The following is a 23,363-nucleotide window of genomic DNA, read 5'->3' on the forward strand; positions in this document are numbered from 1 at the left end:
TGACCTAAGTCGTTCCTCCCACCGGGCTCCTCCTCGCGTTGTTGCTGGCTTGAGCTTGGTGAAATTCTCCGGTGTCGCAGTAGCTGTTGCGATTTGCGATGTTGCTGGGCTTTATGACCCCGCCATCTTGGGCTGCATCTTCCGTTCCTCTGTCTCGGGGGATTCCTGGTTATTCTGCTTTCCACCACGATGTGCCGATTGCACTGGCCGCCTCCTGTGCTGCACCGTGTGTTCCTACACACCTCCTGCCGCTTTGTGCGGGAGTTCAATCTGTTTCGCCGTTCTTGCGCAGCTGCATCCTCCCCCCCCGCGCACTCCGGGAAAGTCGGGTGTCTCCCGGTTTCCCGGCCGGCAGATAGCTCGATTTTTTTAAATATTTGTATTGGGCTTTTAGTGACGACGCGGTAGGTCCATGGGGCTTAGTGGGGCTATGCCCCTACGCCCCAATGGATTCGTAAACATTTCCGAAAACTAACAAACCCAACTACGCCTAGGCCCCCTCAAACCTCCTGTGCCACAAACGGCACGCCGCCGACTGGAACCCTCTCATGGTCAACGACGTGCCCCTGCAGCTTGCCGGCGGTTCTAGGGGACAAAGAGGCTGAGAATCCCAGGGCACGTACCTAAATATTCTTCCAGCGCATCCGATGACATCACCTCATCCAGCCCCCTTTTCGGCCCGGAGGAAGCCCAGTCCCGTGGCGCTACTAAGGACACCCCTCCCCTAGGCCTGTCATTCCCTTCCTATCTCATACGCCTCCTAGGCTGTCAAACTTTCTGTCCATTTTGGCATGTCAGCTCGAGGGACACTAGCACAAAGGGCCTCTGAAGGCTGTTTTGGGAAGTGCAAGATATTTGAGATTTAAATGTTGATTAGGCCCTAGGGGTTTGGTCCCATACTGGCCAAGGTAACCTTAGGTCTGGTTAGGAGGGAAAAAAAGTAACCTCTACTTTACAGCTCACAATGTCAAGGCAGGTGTCACAGTGTGCTTTCCTGTTTAATTCTTACATTTGGAAATGTGCTCAGTCGGGCACATTTGCAATGCAATAGGTCTCACTTTTATGCGAGTGAGCTATTGGCATTGTAAATGACAATGGCTTTTATTTACGTTTTGTTTTTTAAAACATAAATAAAAGGCATTGTCATTTACAATGCTAATAGCTCAAACTCTCACAAATGCGAGACCTATTGCATTGCAAATGCTTGTTATATCGTTTCGATCACAATGACTCTGTGTGAATGCACCCCAGTTACCACACAATATGGACTGCATGCAGAGTCCATGCCGTGCAAGACATGCCTTTGGCTCTCTAATTACAGTTCCCATTTTCAGAGGCACCACCATGGTACTGACAAAGAAATAGCCACCAGACACGAGAAAACTTGTATTCTGGCAGGCCTTGCTTACACGGCTTTGGCAGTGTTGGAGCCGGGTGGCGGCGTAGCGACCCCGCTTCCACACCACCAAAGTCGTAATCGGGCCATAAATTAAGCCTGACTGCTTTTGTGCCAAGCTACTAGAGAGCTAAACATAGGATAATTTACTGACTTTTGTGGTTCACCCTGTCAAGGATTGTGGTTGTTTGCTTGAATAGGTGTTTCACCTTCCTCAACCAATACCCACATTTCTCAAAGGAAACATTACAATAGAGTTATGTCTTTTATATAAGTGGAGGAGTGTGGCTCACTGATTAGAGCGGCAGACCCGGATGCAGAGGTCTGACCAGGGTTCAATTCCCGACGCGGCAGGGTCCTGAGCCCAAAATGTCCACGGACTCGATAATTCTCGCCTCTGTGCCTATTCTAATCAGGGGGTCCCACGCTGCAACTCTGGGCAATAGCTTGCTTAATCTCCACTATGGCAGCCCACCCACTGCGGGATGCCTGGCTTTCACCTTGGGGATGCCCAGTAGGGGTTATCTCACAGGGAAAAAGCCAGCGCGGGTTCCCAAGGCAAGCGCCTTGATGCCTTCGGCTGATACGTGCGCTATATAAATCGCAATACATTTACATATGTGATGTACTTGAGGAAGTAAAATTGCAATGGCCGGGGGTGCCTTCTGTGTTTATGTTGTTTTATGTGTCAATTATCTCTTTTCACAAAAAAAAGTTAACTAATTGATTACACATACAATGGAAGAGTTGGATCTTGTTTAGTTAAGCTTATATTGAGGACTGCAAGCAATGGTGAAGTTGTGCAACTTTTACAGATAAGATAACGAAAGTTCACCATGTACACATATGATTCAAAGCAAAGTTCATAGATTTTTCATCTAAATCAGCATAAACTCAAATTTACTGAAGTATAATATTCACTTAATTGAGTCAGTTAAAACTCGATTTGATCCTTTTTGTTGTGACAGAAAAGATGCAGGAAGAAATAGACGAGGTGATCGGCAGACACCGTCAGATTTCTGTCGAAGACAGGAATAAAATGCCATAAATTGATGCCGTCATCCATGAGATCCAAAGATATTGTAACCTCATTTGGAGTTCCCCATTCTGTGATTTGTAACACAAAGTTCAGAGGATACACGATTCCCAAGGTGAGTAATCATTGACTCTGGGCACATATTCGGTAGAAAAAAAATATCCAGAAAGTGTTGTTCAGCAGTTTAATGATAGTGTAGTGTGACTAGTGAGGTGTGGTAACATATGAGGCAGAAGTACCAGGAAACCACTCAAAGAGGATATGGATGTTATCCCTTTATGTTCTGCCCATTTGAGGAAAAATAGAGACATTGCCACAATGCTTGTCATAATTATACAAGGAAATGCAGAAAAAAGAGGTTGGTGAGTAAGAACGAACGTACTTGTCATCTTAAGAAGACATTTGTGATTTGGATACCCAAATTATAGAAAGATCTCACCCAGTAAACCCATGCAACTATGATGTAGTGCCTGGGGTTTATAAAGGCAAATTGGATCTTTTATTTAGTTACACTTACGGCCCTAGGCTTTCCATGACTGAAAATTAAAACAATTAGATTATGGACTGATTTACAGTTCAGCATGCAGATTGTACCCCAACAGGACCACAGGGAAAAATACTTCACCACTCTGTAACCACACTCTAAATTTAGAGATGTTCACTATATATATATAAAGATCTTTATTCGGCTTATTCACAGTGGAAAAACCATAAAAGAGACAGGTAATATCGTACATTACGTAATTTCATAGTAAAAAAAAATACACACATTACATAGCATTTCATATAAAATTCATTTAACAGTTAAAAAAGGAGTTGATCGAAATATGTAGGAAACCGCTCAAAGTGGGCTTGATGAGGATTTTTAGAGATTCTTTCTATGTTTCATGATGCATTTTAAAAAATTACTAACAAGATAACAGACATTTTCCGTTTCCAGCATTTGGAGTCTTAAGAGGGCGGGTCTGCATTGTCCCGCCGCACTAGCCCAGGACATCCCTGATTATCGACATGAATGTCTGTCATTTCCATGTGATTTAGTTATACTTTTTTTCTCTTTGAGGTATACCCTAGGCTTCAGTGACGTCAACTATTATTTCATAAAAGTAAAGTTCTTATGGCATACTTTTTGGGGATTCAGGGTCAAACATCATATGATGTTGCATCTTGTGATTTCATTGAGGTCAAAAGAGTGTGTGTGGTTCTCTACCCCTGGCATTTTAGTGAATCGACATTCACGACATGTCAACAACCTGGCACTTCTGCCCATTTGAACGAGAGTCCAAAGTAATAGATTAGTTCTGCTTCTAGTTGTTTTTAATCCATTTCTATGAATTCTGCAATTTGCCACTCAGTCATGGGTGGTGAGCGATGGCACAGACGGTTAGTGTGAGTCCTTTTTCCCTTACGATTTATTTTTCTTCTTTGCAATTTTCCTAGTGAGCATTTTAGAGAAGGCTTGTACTGATCATTTTTTGCTGTTTCTAGATTATTGTTTGTTATATTTGAAGTCTCTGAGCTAAATTGCGGGTGGTAAAAAGATGGCATGGGTAGCCAGTGAAGATCCTTTCTCCCCTGGGATTTCTTTTTCTTACATCCCCCTTCTTTAGGGATTGTCGATGGTCCTGGTGCTTGTAGGCATTTAAGTGGCAGTCCTAAGTCATTAACTGTTGCTGTTTTAGATTATTTTCATGTGTTTCCACAAAGTCACAAACATTCCACATTATTTGATTTCTTTAGTTAAAAGGAAAATTTGTGTTGTTTTAGTTTGTCTTAGTCCTGACAATCTTATTGGAAGCCATTTCGTTGTTTTGTGAAATGGGAGGTATGTCCTGCATAGAAGCTTGAAGTGGATTACGTATTTGAGGTGATAACCCAAAGTTGGACAATATCCTCCCCTGTAGGTTCCATGGCATCCCCCTAAGGATCAGCTTCCTCACTGGCTGTGGGAACTTTTGAAGCAGGCTTCCAATGCCCCCTACACCTTCTCATTTGACAGGCACCTGGGTCATTGTTCCAGGCTTCAGGACCTTTTTTCTCTCCTTTTGGGATGCCATAGACTATGTTGTTAGGCACACCCATTCAGATAACCCTAACATCTCAAAGTGGGATCAAGCTCCACCTCCTTATTGATGGTAAGCTGCATGTCATTCTGAAGCTGACAATACATAGGCATGGCTATACTCACAGCTACCCTTAAATAACATGAGACCCCGCCATCCAAAGGGAACCAGAGCCATGGAGTACTGACTCTTGTGGTTGCCAGCTGTCACAACTTGGTGGATTCATTGAGGATTGCCTACTCTGAGGAAACCAGATGACATGTAACAGTAGTCATGATGACTCCTGTGTTTCTCAGAACCTCCACACTCTGCCCATTGATGGTGACCCATTGCCTATACTTTTTAGAATATGCGCCTTTTTTACCTTCTCTCTGTCACCCAAGGACACTAGGGTACCCACTACTCTTCCCTCCACTACCTCCTTTCAGAAAACTATAGTTGCCCTCCCTGTGGTCTGCATATCAGAGTGGGGCTGCTTCCTCTCCTTACAGTTGGATTCCCCCTCAAAGTGCCAATATTGGTAACACCCATTGCATTATTTATTTATTTATTTTCAGCATTTGTAAAGCGCGACTGTCACCATTGCAGGCATCCTGGCGCTAACTGAAGTCCATAGGGGCAAGAAGCGAGAGACAACAAGGGCTGGAGTAACGAACAAATTGTCTAAGGGAAGAGCCAAGTTTTGATCCTTTTCCTAAAAGGGAGAAGCTCAGAGATGTGCTTAATTTCCACTGGAACCGTGTTCCAGAGCTTGGCGGCTGTTACCTCGAAGGATCTGCCTCCGGATCTAACCTTCTTGAATCTGGAAACCACTGCCAGTTTGGCTTCAGAAGAGCGAAGTTGCCTAACTGGGGTGTACCACGCAAATTTCGATTGGAGGGAGGCAGGACCCATGTGGGCTTAAATGGCCCGGGGACTTCTTTCCACAGCAAACTCTTTGGTTATATCCTTGTTACCCCCTTTCTTCTGCTGGGGAGCACTTTGTCTACCCTTCTTGGGGTCTCCACCAGGTATCTTCTTGTGAACCCTGGTGATGAGCAAGCAGTCCCCCTCCTTTGCCTGCTCTTGGGGTACAGTGAGTTGGGGATGTACCAGATTTTGGAGCACATCTGGAAAAGAATTACTGAGCATTTGCTCCCCTACAGCCTAATTATACAGCACATTGTAGCTACTCACTCCCCTAACGTTAACCTTACAATCCAATGCCTTGCGAAAGTAATCCATGAAAACCCCACAGGACTGCCTTGTCAGCTTCTGAATGTCTCTAGATTTCAACCTGTAGTTATCAGGGGTAAGATCATGTTTCCTGACAAGTCCTTTCTTCTTGAGTCTGTACTTCATTGTGTCACCCTTCCCTAGGGCCAATAGTGAATCACTCCACTCAGTTAGTATATTTCTCCAGAGGCAGACTCCCTAATCTTTCTTGCGGTCCCTATGCATGTTTAATGCTATCTAACAGTTCTCAAACATTTGTCTAAATAATTTCTAGCCACAAACTTGGGATTGATTAGGATGACGTCAGACTTACGTCCTCCCGCCACCCTATAGGGAATCGGGACCGCCTGACAGGCTGTCAGCGAACCAGACATAGGCATTACAATGTGACCACCACCACCATGGCGGTCCCAATGCCTATATTTTGTATTGCGGCAGGTATTGCTTGCTGCAGCACCCACCGCAATGCAATATAGGGACACTCCACATAACCTTGCACTATGTGGCAGGCACCATGTGGTGACTGCTACATGGTGCAAGGAGATAAGGGTGCCCACATCGGTGGGACGCGGGAAGAGGAGGCGCTACGGGCCACCAAAGTCCTTTTCCACCAGCCTTTTCAAGGCGGGTTAACCGCCATAAAAAGGCGGGTGGAAAGGGACATTGTAATCCCTACGGCAGTGCCTGGTAGGCACCGCTACCATGGAAGGGAAGACAACCACTTCTGCCGCCCCGGCGGGCTCAAGGATCCCGTTGGATGCGTGATGGTTGGTCTTTCCGACCACCAACAAACCCCCTGCCATGTTTATGTGGTTGGCGGGAAACTTGCTTAGGATGGCGGTGAGACTGCCACCGATGGGCTGTTGGTGGCAGTCTCATCGCCTTCCTGATCAGCACCTTAGATACTAGATCCCTGGGTATGCGGGTATGCGGACCACCCTATCTCCAATGGGCACTGGGTTGTCCATGACACTATTGCTGCTGGACCCTGTATGTTGGTTTTTCAAGCCCAGCTTCTAACTCATCTGATGAGCCAAATATATTTTGTTATCCTCCAATGGCCTCTGAGCTGCTATCTTTTCAGCTAGCTTTTTCTCCTCCAAGGCCTTATTTCAAGCCAACTTCCAGCCAACTTCCTCCTTGGATGCCTCTGCTTTTTCTCCCCTGAAGCCAGATTCAGTTTGGCCAGCTTCAGCCTGAATTCTCTTTAACCTCTCCTATGCTCCAGAACTTCAGGGTACAGGTTGCTGGAGGACACAATTATTTTGTGAGTAAGTTGTTCTGCTCTTCCTGCTGTAGCTCTGGGACCATGGTCAGGCCAGATCACGGACACTATATCTACACCACAAATACCTACCTACAAGGTTATTGACACATTAATATTGTTACAAAAATATCAACATCCCATACTTCATTTAAGAAAGCCACTAATATCGAAAATAATATTGAATTTAAAAATAACAAATTTAACATATATCAAAAACAACAATATCAGAAACAAAAATATTGTCACTTTTAACTAAGAATAGACTATTTCAAAAATATCGAGACCACCAATATCGACGACATAAATATTAAGAAATTGCGTTAACACCTAGCAATAAAAAATACCAAAAACACAAATTTTAAATAAATAAAAATAAAAATATATATCCCATAATAAGAACTATTTTTTCTGAACACAATCAAATATTTTCTTTACCAAAATAAATACATTAAAAATTATATCAACATAAAACTGCTTTAAAATCTAAATACACATATCTACATCCTACTTAAATTTATCATAAATGTATATTCACATGCAAAAATATTTTATTAATCTAAAATAAATAGTTATAACATTAAATAAAAGTACTGATCTCCAAATGCAGCATTCAAATACATTAATCAGTCTTACAGTACAGTACATGTACAGTACAGTACAGTACAGTACATTAATAAGGATATACAAGACTATTAAACTGTGATATTGCCACTGCTTGCTGCTTGTCTCTATTGATCTCATTAAACCACACCATATGCCAGTCCTACATAGTGGGTCAAATGGGCTCCTTGGCATCTACCTGTCTCCTTTCACTCCCATGCAGGAAAACCCTCTACAATCATGAATTAATACAAATATTGTTTCTCCTCAACTGGGGACTTTAGATGCTGATGTTTTACTGCTTCCTCCTACTACTACTGATACAGGATGCACTTAAGTTGTGAATATACAGTTTTCTACAGCTATTTCTAAGAATGAAGTTGTTTATTAACAACCACATTTGGAGGTGTCTACCAGTTCTCCAGTACCACATGAGGTTTCTGTTTCTACGCAGACTGCCTCTGGCTACTTTGCTGACATTGATGATTTTTCCTTTGATTCCTCTAGTTATGTACTACATGGTGCACATGCTTTTCTTCTTTGGCTGAAACAGCCTTATATGATTCCTCCTTAGTCCTACATTTGGATTTAAATTTACTACTTTTCCTCTTTATTTGGATTGGATTTGTTACAGTATTTTTCTTGCTTTTAAATGGACATTACCTTCCAGACTGCTCTGCTGCAGTACTGGTATCTGATGCAGTGGTGGCCTGTGACTTTTGAAAGTGGTGGAGGGAATTCTGTTGCCATAGCAACCACAAGACAACATATTTTAGGGATACAGCTTGTAATGTTATGTTCCTAAATCTGAACATTAACTTCTACCAGCTGCATCTGTTCTTCAAGTTCACCAGAAGTCTGGCTTGCTCGAGCCAGCTTGACTCACTATGCCCCAGCCCTTCTGACATTTCAGAGTTCAGCAGCCACCAGGTCTGCTTCCTAGTTAAAGAATAAGAAGCCCAGCAAGGCTTAGAACACTTGGCAAATTGTTCGACTCACTGCCAAGCAAATCAAAAACCAAATGTATCACGGCTGTGCCATTGGACTTGTTGAGTTTTAAAGCTATCAGTGACCATCTCAAATATATTGGTCACATTCCAAAAATTAACCCAGGGAACACTGCAAGCTCGCAGGCATGCACTGCCAACACAGATGTTTTTAGTGTTATCGTGAGGCAGGGCTGGGAGACTAAATTGCTAGGTGTGTGATTCCTAGCTTGTTCAAGGATGTATACAAATGTTGTGGAAAGGTAGAAACTAAAAAGCAATTCTCAAGGTGTCTTTTTCATAGACAGGCTGTGTCTCTACAAATATGGCAGGCATCCTAGGAAGGAAGACTCAGCATGTTTTGTTTGTTATGATTAATGACAGTTCCCACTCCCAATTCAGCTTTCAGTAACTTGGGGAAAAAAACTGCTGTGCGCTTGCTTATTACCGTACTGTAGAAGCCTTTCTTTTTCCAACAACTGGTTCCTGTGGTATCACTTTAGATTGGACCTGTTTGGAGACGTTCATCCTGATTACAATAATGAGCTAACATGTACTGCTGCACACGTGCTGATTATCTAGAAAGAGGAACTGCCGAACAAATTGTTGACACCCACTACACTGTGTTGCTGTCGGCTAGTAATGCCTCTTCCCCTTTATGTCACTGATGCTCTGCTGACTGCACCAGGGGCCATTTCATAAGCACCCCATTTTAAATTCAACCACTAGTGCTTTTTCCAGCCACTCCCACCAGACTGATGCAACTCTCCTCGCTTTTCCCTCAGGCGAGAAACTGTCCTTGCCCTGTGTGCACATTTGTTGGAGGACTCTGTCCGACCTCACAAGAAGGAAATATCTTAAATCATTTTACGGAGCAGCACCAAGCAGTGAGCACTTCTTTTAAAGCTGCTTCATGGTGTTCATTCTCTCCCTTTAGTCTACTCACCTATTCTGTTAGGGCAACACCCCCTTTGCCTTTTAACACCAGGCACCATTGAGCTGAGGTATTGAAACCTCATTGTTCTTCATATAAAGTGCAAAGAGGCTCATCCCTTGTGAACATTTCTGCAGTTCCTATCTCTGATGGAATTGTTTGGGATAAGGTCCCATTTGATATTTTTCATCATACAGAATTTCTGCAGATTCCTTATGTGTTTACGCTGTCCAGGGATTACTTTATTATTCCTAGCTCCTTCTCCAATTAATGGGATGTGGACACTGTCAAAAGCATGCTTTCTAAAATGGAATCCTATACAGTATTTGAAAGTGAAGATTTGTATTTGAATTCTTATAATTATGGTGGAATGTTTTGTTATCATCACTATGCCCATCACTATTTACATAGAGCTAGTACTCTAGGTACAGTTTTCAATAATACACAATGGGTAAATTGCCCAACACCACCAGGAGGTCGTTCAAACACTATTTGAAAAAGTTTGTATATTTTTCTCGTAACAACCCTTTAGACCTAGTTTCTTATTATAAGCTTACAACTTCCCCAGAGTGAAAAATATGCTAACTTGTAGCGCTACCCAGGATTACTTTTACCTGGGTATAGTATTTGATTCCAAGGGGAATTGAGGACCCCTGTACTAATTCAGTATGGTGCACATTTTCTGGCTCTGTTGAGTATGTTTTTAACCTGGCCAGATGTATCGGGGAAAAAACTGTCCCCCATTGGAAGTGTATAGGAGGAACTGCCTCACTGTTTTGTTGTATGGTACAGGCATATGGGACTATTGTAACCCCAAGCCACTTTAAGGAGTACAGAATGGAGCGCAAAGGTGATTTCTGGGTATCCCACTGTGAGAAAGTCATCCTTTGTGTACTAATCACCCCGGTTTGTTGCTTGGTACTGGTGGTAATTGAGTATGGCAGTTCCCTGGGCTCTGCTTACCTGACCCAGGGCCAGTGCTCTGCTGTTAAGGTGTATGGTAATTCAATTGGCAATGACAGACCCCTGTCAGTCCCAAGCAAATAATAAGACGGGAGAAACAGATTATCTATGAGTCCCTAGAATATAATAGGGCAGGGAGGTTTAGGGGCCTAGTAGATTTCGTGCACTGGGGTGCATATGGCTGTGTTGCCTGCTGTCGGATACTAACCAAGAATTAATCTATCGTATTATTACATGTAAGTCACCCCTAACGTCTCCCCTAGATGCCCCGTTGGGTAGGGGGCCATGTGACCATAAGCAGGGATCTTATAAAAGATGTTTAATAAGCCCTAGTGAGGGAAAACTGCAAATATCACCCCCTATTGTAAAGAAGGGCTCCATAGGCTAATATTGAGGTATTTTGTTTAAGTATAAATATTGATAAGAGCGAGATAAAAATATACTTCAAGTTATCAGATTAATAGTTAAGATAAATTCAACAATTTGCCAATGTTAGATTTCTAATAATTATGAGTAAAGTTATTAAACTTTTATGTGAGCCAAAATCTAGATTTCTAGCAGCCTTTTCCTGATTGAACAACCTTTTATAAACAGAGCCAGAACTGCTAGATGTGGTGTGAAGTGTCCTGTCAGAGTAGACAATGGATTTCCTGTGTGTGGAGAACTTTAGATGCAGATGCCAAAAGGCAGGAAGAGGGCGAGGGAGTCAAAATGAATTCAAAGGTAGATTGACGTTTGGGACCAGCACAGGCTGAACTCCATATCCTGCACCCTCAGCCACTCAGGAGCCTCAGAAATTAGATTAGTGAAGGGAGTGGAAGGGGACTGTTAGTAAATCTTAGGCATGCCAGTGAGTTGGCCTAGCCCAATCTAACTCTTTAAGGAGAGACTTTCTCCATTGTGAATTTTGTAGATGTGGTGATTTCTAGGGCAAGAATATGCCACATATGGTGATACATCTGAGTGGCACTCTGCATCACATTGGTCAGGTGTGACCTCCTGCTTGACACCCAGGAACACTGCATAAATATGGAAGAGCTGCATAGCTCCTCTGATCCGCTGCCTGAAAAGAAGTACTGCCCTGCTGGAATTTGGATCCTGCACCTAAAGGACTACACTCTGACAGACTGCACCTCCTGGACAATCTGGTACTGCAGTCCTAAGGACTTTGCCTTGCTTCAAGAGGGATAAAGGAATGGACTTTGCAAGCTACAGGTCAACAGAACCCACCTGCATCATTTCCACCAAGAGTCCCCATCCTGCAGTGTGTCCAGTGGACTTTTAAGGACTTGGCTGGGTACATTGTGGGAACTGTAGTTCAGACATGCAAAGGACCATCTAGGAGATTCCACACCCTTGGATGTGTGTTTTGGATACTTTGAACCCTCAAAAGGAACTCCAGGAAGACGTTCCAGAGGTTTGGAGCATCTTTTTGAAAAAGCTCCTCAAGGTGACCTAATTGACGTATGACGAATATGGAATAATCCGCACAAAGCCTTTAATAGGGAAATAGTTCTTGACTGTAATAGTTCTGTCCTGTTATAGACGACTGATTACTTCCTGGATTCACTACGTAAAGTCCATGTTTGAGGACTTGAGGAAGTCACAGTTTTTCACAGCCCTGAAACCTTGACTAAGCAGGATGTTGCTCAGGTTAAATCTCTGTTCAAAATGTATAGACAAAACCTCTTAGCCACAAGTGAGTGAGGGGAAGATTTCATTAAGGATTAGGCAGGAGTATTCAGTTGTTAAGAACATCCAGATGGTACTTCTTTCTGACTTCTATCTTTTGACACAATTTTGTCATTACAAATACATTAGTTTTACAGTCAGCCTTCAGATCATTAGAAGTATTGATGATTTGGGTCCTAATCCAAAGGCAGGCAATCTGGGAGGAATTCATAAGTGTAATGTACCTCAGCTGAGCAATTTAAGCGAGCAACACATTCCATTTAATGGCTTGTAACTGTGTCCAACACTTTTCTTGCAATCGTGTGGTATCAGTTATACAAAAAGCTAAACACAATAAAAAACTGAGGGCTCGATTCACAAAGGTAAACTGAAACGAAAGTCTAACTTCTGTCTCAGTTTAAGTTATGTTTTGGTCTTAAGTTTGTCTAAGACCAAAAAGCTAAACTTAAGACCAAATCTTAAGTTTAACTGAGACAAAAGTCTAACTTTACAACTCGTAAATGCCCTTTGTTAATACCCAAAGACGTAAAGTTAGATTTTCATCTCAGTTTACTTCTGTGAATCGGGCCCTCAGAGGTCAAGCTGCTTCTACAGAATACCTTGTCTTCCTTCCATTAGTCCCATGACAGATCGATGTGACGTGTTTGTAATTCACTCATTATTTTCTATTGCGGAAGTCATATGTCCTTACTGTTGCAGTGGATGGTCTAGTACTTTGTATGGATAGAACAACATTATTAGCCTGGTATGCCTACCTGAGAGAAACAAGAAGACTGCAGCCAAAACTAAACAAAAGAAGGGGAAGCAAATCAATAAGAGAGAAGGAAGCAGAGGGGGAGGGGGCAGAACGATAGAGGGTGGAGAGGCAAAAAGGATAAAGCAGAGAAAAAAGTCAGCACATGCATGAGAAGAAGAGAGATACATAGCTGTCAAATATTCCACTTCCAAGAGTGAATAGTGCACCCAATCCAGGATTTTTCTTTATATTCTGGGGTTTGCAGTACTCTATTCCACTATCGAAGCAGGAAAATAAGTCCCAGTACAAATGCTTGAGTTGTGTAATGTTGTGTGCCCAAGGCCCACATGCTAATCAATGAGTGACATGCACACCATTAATGGGGTACTAAAACTGGCCACGAGCATGTGCATCCAGTCTCTTTTTTATTGTTAGAAGGTTCAACTGACTGGTGACACCTGTATTGGATGGGTGGGGGGTGGTGGTAGAGGCCAGCCCTGAAGGGTGTGCTTGGTAGCTAGTACATGCTGGGACACTACGTTTCTCTCAAACTTTATTGAAAACAAAAACAAGTCCAACCTGTGGGAATAAAACTGATACCCACAAAGACACCACTTAGTCTCTCAGCTTTGATAGGCAGTCCACAGGACAGTTGTAGCTAGGTGGACAGGTGCACCTGGGTGCACTAGGCATCACAGCACCTGTCAATAATTTAACCAGCTACCACCTGGCACGAATACTGTGTAGAGTGAGTGTGGATTCTTGGACAACCAGTCAGTTGGATCACTGTACACTCACATACTGTTGTCGGCCTTGTGTGCCTTTGCAGTGATACGGCTGGTGTAAGCAGTTCAAACTTGATGCATCAGGAGCATCGGTCGAGTCCTCTGCGGATCTTACTCTTATGGACGTCTTGACTCTGTGAAGGCAAGCCTGCTCAAGATTGGGATGGCATTGACAATGCTTGGGATATCTTCCTCTGATGACCAGGTGCCTTCTGATACCATGACGGTAGAGCAGCCTGTCTTGAGGACCGTTCTGATGGGTTGCCACGGGACTGCGTTGGCTGTGCAGGGCTGATTGCTGGAGACCACTGCAGGATTACCAGCAGAAGCTACATCCAAATCATATGTGCAACATCAATGGACAGATGACCCATGGTTGGTGTGATTACTAACAGAACACTGGGCTATCAGATAGTCTCTGGACACTTGGTCTATCATATTGCTTAGGGAGCCTCATTTGTCTCTGGATGTTTGCAGGCGTAAGGCTCCACCTTGGTGATGAGATGCTACTTCGTTAGAGCGAGTGAGGATCATGGCAATGATGATGTGTTTGCCATTGGACGCCCTAGATGACAGGGGGCGATGATTTGCATGGTTTGAGGGGGACTGGAGGGACTTCGCAACCACGTAACTCTGTGTATTTGCTGGTGCTGTTCTTCTCCCTTGGCATGTGCGGTTGCAAGCAGGGATGCCAGCTGTCTCAAGCAGCCGATGCTTGGGAACTGAGAGTTGCACTGGGAAGCATGGGGTAGAGACTCAGTTTGTGATTGCTGGCAGCTTACGTTTGGTCTCCTGCTGAGCTGTCACCAGGGACGCGCTTAGCCTTGTTGGCTAGCTTGTGCCTATAGATGCACTCATGTAGTGGTGCGGTCCTCTGTCTTGTCCCCTTGTTCATTCCTCCAAAGCACCTGCATTCTGTATGTTCTGAAGTCTCTTAGGAGGTGTGCAGCGATTCCTACGTAGAGGGCATTGCCATAGCCCAGTTGGTAGGTGATGAGGGTCTGTGTCACGGTGCTTCTTGCATGTAGGGGTAGCCACTTGAAGATCTTACATAGCATGCGCAGAGGGGGGTAGAAGGCGGACAAGATGGCGTTGATCTGTGATTACAAGGTGAGCTTGTTGTCATGATGATTCAAGGTTTCTGCTGTGATCATAGGGAGTGGGTGTGGGTCCTAGTTCTGATGGCCACCAGGAGTCATTCCATGTGTTGCTGTCTCCGTGTCTGTGTTCAGCTGCAAGTAGTTTTTCTTCATTCAGTGGCGGCATTTGTAATGCATATGCGGAAGTTAATTCTGGTGCTGGAAGGGTTGTCAGTGAGTAAGAGGATGAGTTAAGTGTCATCTGCATAGGAACATAAGTTGAAATCATGTGATCTGCCGATGTTGGCAAGCAGGGTTATATATGCGTTGACGAGCATGTGGCCGAGGGATGAGTCCTGGGGGATACCATAGGTGATCTCCTTGGGTTCAGAGGTGAAAGGTGGGAGGTGGATCCTCTGGGTTCTTCTAATAAGGAAGGAGCTGAACTATCTGAGTGCATCCCCTTGGATGCCAGAGTGGTGGAGTCTTTCAATCAGCATTTGGTGGGATACGGTGTGGAAAGCTGCCATGAGGTTGAGGAAGATCAAAGATGGTACCTTTCTACGGTTGAGGAGGTTTCAGGATGTCATTGGTGGCTGTGATCAGAGTGGTTTCGGTGCTGTGATAGCTGCGGAAGTTGTGTAGTTGGTTCTGCTTCAGGTGTGTCATGACTGATTACCTTTAAACCATTCTCATGTTCCAATCAAAAATGACCTCAGCAATAACAGTTTCGTAAACCTGGGCCTTTAAGTGTCTTTGCATGCATGGGTTTCTACATTGCACTTCAGCTAATGATTAGCAGCCATCCTTTTATCAGACGGGATCTGTCAATTAACTGATTAGTGAACCTTTATCCTTTTTTTGCTGTCCCACGTAAAAATGCCCCAGCATTGACAGTGACCATGTTTTTGACTAACTTTATTTTTTCCGTCCTGTCTTCCTGTCTCTTGGTGAGTGACTCAGCTGAGTAGCTTGTAGTTTAATCATTCGTTTGTCTGTCCTATTCCATGTCAGGGCAGGAACTTTCAGATACAAAGGATACTTTTGCATAGTCAAAAACACATATGAAAGCAGGGCTATATCATGAAAAATACGGTATCTAAAGATGGTAATGGCTGAAGAAAGCACAAATTGTGATTCCCTAAATGCATTTACAAAATAGGTAATCGCCAAAATTGTGATTACCTATTTTGCGAATGCATTTTGGGTTCATTCATCAGAAAAGGCTTTTTACTGGTCGCAAACGGGCAAATTCTGCTAATGGGCCCATTTGCGACCGGTAAAAATCTTGGTACATGTGCCCCATATTCTCTAAATGATAAAGCAAAGCAATTTGGGGTTTTGTTTTTGAATTGCACGCCTGGTGCAGGCTGCAGCAAATGAATGGGGAGTTCTAGGATTCATTGCCACTAGGAGTAGCATTTTTCTGGGGGAAAATAATCCCTTTAAAACACTTTCAATAGTCATCATAATAAATATCTATTCATAAAACACTTCTTAGTCCTGGGCATATCTGTTTTTCCGAGATCTCACCATTGTTCTTAAAAAGTGCGTAACCAAAAATAAAGTGCGTTCGTTCTGCAGAAGTTGCATGTGCAAAAGTGCAATTCGAACTTGTCTAAAACCCATTTAATTTAAATAGGGGTTAAGATAAGGCCTGACTGCGACTAAATCGGACACATACCTCACCCCGAGTTCTTCATGAACAGAGTAAGCTGGGGTGCCTTGCAGAAGTTTTCACACCAGTCTCAGCCACCACTGCTTTGTGCCCCCAGCTCTCACTTCCATACACGGACTTGAATATACAAATTGACTGATATAATTTTAAAATCACCCCAGGCGACCATGTACCTAATCTGTGTGCAAAGTGTGCAATGGCTCCTATTGCTTTCATCATGTCCATCACCTTCTCTTCTCTCAGTGCATTACAGTTTAGTTTAGTATCAAAAATGACCCCAAGATATTTAAAATATATACATGTGCAATAGTGCATAACATCTACTAAAAATAAATAACATTATTAAACTTAAAATTATTTAAACAATGGATTGATCCATGATCAGTTATTGTTCTGAGAGACACAGTGGTTCCTTACAACCCATGCGTATCAACATCTGGACTAGGGGGTATTTAAGACCCCTAATGAGGCCGAATAAATCCATTGAGGGAGTTTCTAACATTTTAATATTAACCCCTTCACTGCGGCGGCTATTCCGCCGCAGTGCTAAGGGGGCGGGGGCCGCGCGGCGGGCGCATGCTGGTGACGGAACCGCTCCGTTCTTGCCATATTGAGAAAATATTTGCCAGAGAAAGATGATGCCCACACTGGTTTATACTACTGGCCCTGAAAATTGTAAACGTGGAATATGATAACTTTTTTTCAACACAAAATGTTGAAAAGTAGGTCCCTGTTACTGGATGTGGGCTTCACATGTGACTCTGCTGGCTTGCTCTTCCACTCTTTAGCGTGTTCGATACAAACTGATTTCAAAGCATTTCCGTCAATGCATACCATACCAATTAAAATCCTAACAATTCTGCTAAGATGTTCATGTGCTTTGCAGAAGAAATGAAGCACAAAATTGAAGGCACAGTCCCAATAAAATATATAATAATTGCTAACAAGGGGGCGTGGCTTGACTGCCGACGGGAATGGTGGCGTGAGCTCGGAGCTCTGCGTCCGATCCCTCATTTATCCTGCTTGTAGAGCGGTAAACCACACAAAACTGGGTTCGCTACACTGAAATAAAGAACAGGACTGCAGCGGCACAGTCGGACGCTGAAGAAAATACTCCATAACCCGCATTGGCGGCGGAGCGAGAATCGAAAGATCTTCGGCCGGCGGGACCCAAAATGGCGCTTGTGCGGTGATCGGGCCTTGGAGGAGGGTTCTTTGCGGGCAAGTGGAGCTCCGTAGGGACTTCTGAGGAGGTGCGCTAGGCGTCGCATGCTGGGCGAAGGTGAGCGGAGCCGTGGTGCCAGTGAATGAAGTGTCCCATCCGGTACCAAGACTGAGGGTGTGTGAAGGGACCGGCAGCTGGCAGCGGACGAGGGGCCGGAGCGAGAGGAAGCGAGGTCTGTCGAGGTCTGTGGAGGGCTGGGGCCCAGAGCCCGACGATAGCTGGCGAGAACGGAGCAGTGCCCTGGACAGTCGGAAACAAGGTACTGGTCGGCAACAGGGGAGCGCGCTGCCACAGGACCTGAATGCGGAGAAGGGGACGGCGGCATAGCACAGAGACCGCTAGCGTTGGAGGGAGAGGAGCGCCGGCTGCGGGACTGAAGGGGTGCCAATGCTGCAGCTTAGAGAGTGTCGGATTTGGGCCAGGACCTGACATGGTAGCATAGTGCTCGGCGGGTCAGAGGACCGGAGTGCAGCCAGCTAAGGCTCCCCTATTGTCTGGGAAACGCCCGAGACCTCAATCACACAGCGCAACTCGGCGAGGGAATCCCGGGCCCCCTGAGATACATCTAGGCCCCCGGGGGACAATATAAACCCAAGGCCGGAGCGCAGGAGGGCCGAGAGGGCCACTTGGGGGACCCGGATCGGCGGAAGGGAGAGTGGACAGGCTGGGGGCATTTCAAGTACACCATTCTTGTGAAATTTGATATCCAAGAGAGCTTCCCTGCACAGCGCCCGGGCATATCACCAAGTACAAGGGAGGGGCACGGCTTGGCGACCGACCCACCGCAACATTGCTAAGACCCATTTGGACACGAGGTGGAAGGGGCTAAATCGCTAGTCTACTGAGCCGAGAGCACTAATTAGATCTGAGAGGCTTGCGACGGGCCGCAGCCACAGGGACACAACAAACCACTGAGCCGGCACAGACGAAAGGCCTCTAAGAAGGCCGGAAAGGGGTCATCGCCGACGCTTGGACAACCCCTCCCCCTTGACAAGCTCGGACTTGGGACTACGGGTGCACCATAAGAGGTCCACAAAGAATTGTGAGACGGTCCACAATATGGGGAAGCCCAAGGGGAAGGCGGAGGGCACCTCGACAACGGAGACGCAAGATCCTGTTGCGGCGGGACCAGCAGACCTCCAGCAGCTGCAAGACCGGATACTTGACACCATAACAGCCACAAAAGACGCCTTGCAACAGGACATTGCGCAGGTGGCATCCGGGCTCGGGCTACTCCGAGCAGACCATGCCAAGTTGGCGGACAGAGTCAAACAGAATGAAGTAGTGCTGCAGGAACTGACCACCGATCACTCGGTCTTGAAGGTGAAGGCGGAGGATGCCATTGCCCGGATAACACAACATTGGAGAAGAGGGCCGAGGACGCCGAAAATAGGAGTCGACGCAATAATATCCGCTTGGTCGGCCTTCCGGAAAAAATTGAAGGGAGCGATATGATAAGCTACCTGGACTCCTGGCTCAAGACAACTGTGGCCCCAGGGGGCCTGTCCCCTTTCTTTACGCTTGAACGAGCACATCGGGTTCCTGCCAGGCCTCCCAAACCGGGCCTGCCACCTAGACCGGTTATAGCAAGACTACTTCACTATAAGGACAGGGACTTGCTGCTGCAGAAAGCTCGAGTGGATAGCCCATACCAAGTAGATAATAGTAAGGTCTCCATGTTCCCGGACTACACTTACGAAACGCAACGATTTAGGTCCTCCTTCCTGTTGGTGAAACGAGCACTCAGAGATGAGGGTATACGGTATTCCCTGCTTTTCCCGGCCAGACTGCGAGTCGAATTGGATGGCACGGCTCGTTTCTTCCATACCCCGGAGGACGCCTGGACGTGGATAGAAACTTATAAAGCAGGAACCGACGGCACGCGTCAGCAGGAAAAGGAGATGCTGAGAAAGACACAGGTGCGGAAATCACAAAGACTCCACGGAAAGAGACGGGGCACCCGAACACCATCGGCCTCGCAAACAGCGGAAGAACGAAAGGCAGCGCTACAAGCAGTGGTGGAACTATCGGGTGCCAGTCCGCCACAATCGAAACAAGGCACGGACTCAAAGGGAAATAACACGGGACAAGGGCCCAAAGGTGACACCAAACTCAGCAGACAAAGTGCTGGATGCCTGACACGTGAGAATTCGAATCTTTCTCATAACATTGATTGCTTAACACTGATGGGGACAAAATAAGGTGACTTGTGGTCGAGAACTCGATCACCGCATATCATTTCTCTGGGATCCTAGAGGGGCGGGTTACAGTTGGCGCAGCCGCCCGTTGGTCCAGAGCCTACCCCTAACCGCCCTTAAGGCTACTGCAGCGACGACTGCAGGATAGACTGGGGATAAGTTGAATGAGGGGAGTTTGGACGGGGGCTGATGGGTTGCTATTGGGTCCTGTTCTGGGGAGGAGAGGGAGGGTAACAGTTGGGGATGTTTCTTTGAAATGGATGCTTAAATTCATTGTTGGGAGGGGGGTGGGGCGGGGTACAAGGGGGATTGTTGGGAAGGTTCCACCACTGAAGCTAGATCGAAAGTCGGTTTGATCAGTACTGCGAAGGAATGGGATTATGGTTGACATTGATAACTTGAAATGTGTGACCTGGAATGTAAGGGGGCTCCATACGATGGTGAGAAGGCATAAAGTTCACTCTTATTTTACTTGTAGAGGGGTCCAGATTGCTTTTCTCCAGGAAACGCACTTAACGGCAACAGAAGGGCTAGCTCTGCAACGCAGATGGCGGGGACAAGTGTTTAGTACTGCTTATTCCCCATACGCTAGAGGGACGTTGATCCGGACCAGATGACCAGACAGGTGATTGACCCTGAGGGTAGATTTGTGGCTGTGGCGGGCAGGTTACGGGGCCGAGACATTACCCTATGCAGCATATATGCACCCAACACGGAACAGCTGGTATTCCTGGGGACACTGTCGGGGACACTGGCACATTTACTAGCGGGACCCATAGTGGTTGGTGGAGATTTTAATTCAGTAACAGATGTTTTGCTAGACAGGTCTCACCCTCTGCTCAATGAGTCCCCGGTTCATAGGTTAGCTAAGGGCAGGTTGGATTGGCAGGCACAATGGAATCTGGTTGATGTATGGCGCACACAACACCCAGCAGGTAGGGATTACTCATACTTCTTGAGAGTGCACGAGCTGCATGTCCGGTTGGACGCAATGCTGTGTTCTCCACTGATAATGCCATTAGAAGTGCGGACTGAATATCTCGCCAGGACAATTTCAGACCATAACCCCCTATTGGTCACCCTAAACTGGATGCCCGAGATTCCATGTGTTCCCACGTGGAAATTACGGCCCAACACCTTGGACGACCCGCTGCTTCAAGCGATGCTGGAAGACGGGATTAGGCGGTATTTCGAAGTGAATGTTGGTACTGCCGCGACTAGGGCAGCAGAATGGGACGCCTTCAAGGTTGTCACCAGGGGGCTCTGTATTGGGAAGCAGGCGGGGGTACGTAAGGTTCTCCTAGGGGATCTTGATACAGCGGAGGGAAACCTCCGGAGACTTGAAATAGCGAGGCCGGGACACCCTGAGCTCCTGTGATTCCGCTCTTGAAACCAGGGAGGGAGGGTAGAGACAGGACCTCCTATAGGCCGTTGTCCATGCTGACCACGGACTATAAGATCCTTAGCAGCATATTAGCGGCCCGATTGCTGCCATGCATGACCTTGTTGGTCCACGACAACCAGTCGGGGTTTATCCCCATGCGTAACACCACCTCGAATATTCGGAGACTCATACGCCTCATGAACGTAGACGACTCTGAGGCACAGGTACCCCTGATCCTCTCCGTAGACATAGAGAAGGCTTTTGATAGCCTGGAGTGGGACTACTTGTACAATGTTTTGCGACGTTTCGGATTGGGTGAGGAATATATGGACGAGAGTCTTATATACCTCGGTGACGGCACGGGTTCGTGTGGGGAGGTTGATATCGCCTCAATACCAGGCGACGCGCGGGACTAGACAGGGGTGCTCACTGTCCCCCCTCTTGTTTGCCCTTGCAATAGAACCTTTAGCTTGTGAGATCAGAACGGGAAGACATTACAAAGGGTCAGTCGACAGGGAAGGAAGACATTTGATATCCTTATACGCGGATGACTTATTGCTATTCCTGGAAAATGCGGGGGCAGCTTTGACCGGAGCAGAAAGATTGTTGCATAGCTTCGGGGAGATCTCGGGCCTAAAAGTCAACTGGTCCAAAACGTGCATGTTTCCTGTCCGACAAGGAGAGCCCAGACCGGAGGGTCACCGGCTGATAAAATGGGAACCCACCTGCTTCAAATACCTCAGTGTACATATATACCATACTCCGGCAGACATGCTAGAAGGTAATGTGGGTCGATGTATACGAGCACTGAAAGGCAACATGGCCTTCTGGGCGACTCTACCTCTATCATTGATGGGCCGGATCTCCCTGTTGAAAATGGTGGCCTTACCGAGACTTTTATATTACTTCCGAACGCTACCTGTGTGGATACCTTGCTCCATTTTCAAAGTGCTGAAATCGCAGGGCTCCACCTTTCTTTGGGGGGCGGGGAGATGTAGGGTTGCCCAGAACATGCTCATTAGACCAAAAGACGAGGGGGGACTTGCAGTCCCAAATTTCGAACTTTACTATCTGGCAGCGCAACTACAGCTGTTTACTCAGGAGGTGGCGAGAGTTTTCAGTGGCCCGGAGCAGGAGAGAGAGAGAGGTACACCGCGACACATTTGGCTTATATAACACTGCAGCAGAAACTGCACTTACGTGATCTGATCATTGAGGAGCGAACGTTCCAACTTTGTTGGAACAGATCTCAACGCCTAACAGGAGTGCATCACCCGTATGCACCGGAAATTCCACTGGGGATGCTGACGGCGTTACCGCACGGAGGGGACTGGTCCCAACTGCAGAAGTGGGAGGAGGCGGGGCTACAAGTTGTGGGAGATCTCTATGAGGATGGGGCCCTACTGCCTTACCAAGCGCTCCAGGAAAGATTTGATCTGTCTAGGGGGGGCTTCTTGTTACATGCCGCGATCACCAGGGCGATACAGGCACACTGGCGGGAGGGACTAATGGAACCCACGACATCACTGGCCTGTCAGTATACCATGATGGCAGCGGGCACTCATAAAGCGGTCACATGCCTCTATAGCAGAATGCTCCGTGAAAACTTACCTCCGTTGACTGTGTTGAAAACTAAGTGGGAAGCGGACATAGGTAAAGAGATCCCGGATACAGCCTGGGCACAGATAGTGAGACGTGCCCGCAAAAGCACTAGAAACGCTCGCTTCCAGGTAGTGCATTTTTTCATATTGCATAGAGCGTACTTGACCCCAGGGAAAGTCCGGAAATATTTTGGAGTACAGGAAGCGGCGTGCCCAAGATGTTCTAAGGAGGCTGTAGAATTAGATCACATGCTTTGGACTTGCCCGGGGCTGGGAGATTATTGGAGGGCAATAGGAGAAGTTTTGAACGAGGCGACGGGGAGACAGATACAGTTTGATATGGCTGTCGGGGTTCTACACTTGTTCCCACATGCCCCCAAGCACAGGAATACCAGCAAATTCATTGACATGGGCCTTATACTAGCCAAGCGAGAGATTACTCAACATTGGAAGGCAAGAGCTGGTCCATCGTATAGACGCTGGATGAGCGAATTCCTGAAATGGGCCACGTGTGAAAGCACCCTT

General features: G+C 46.1%; 2 pseudogenes; both read left to right on the forward strand.

The window, feature by feature from the left end:
• Positions 1 to 3,516, forward strand: part of LOC147692357 (cytochrome P450 2G1-like) — a 271,952-nt pseudogene extending 268,436 nt beyond the window's left edge.
• A 158-nt stretch (positions 3,517 to 3,674) lies between these two features.
• Positions 3,675 to 9,993, forward strand: LOC147692358 (uncharacterized; annotated as a pseudogene).
• The last annotated feature ends 13,370 nt before the right edge of the window (positions 9,994 to 23,363 follow it).

Source organism: Lissotriton vulgaris, chromosome 9 (genome assembly GCF_964263255.1).
Source record: "Lissotriton vulgaris chromosome 9, aLisVul1.2, whole genome shotgun sequence".
NCBI classification, from domain to species: domain Eukaryota; kingdom Metazoa; phylum Chordata; class Amphibia; order Caudata; family Salamandridae; genus Lissotriton; species Lissotriton vulgaris.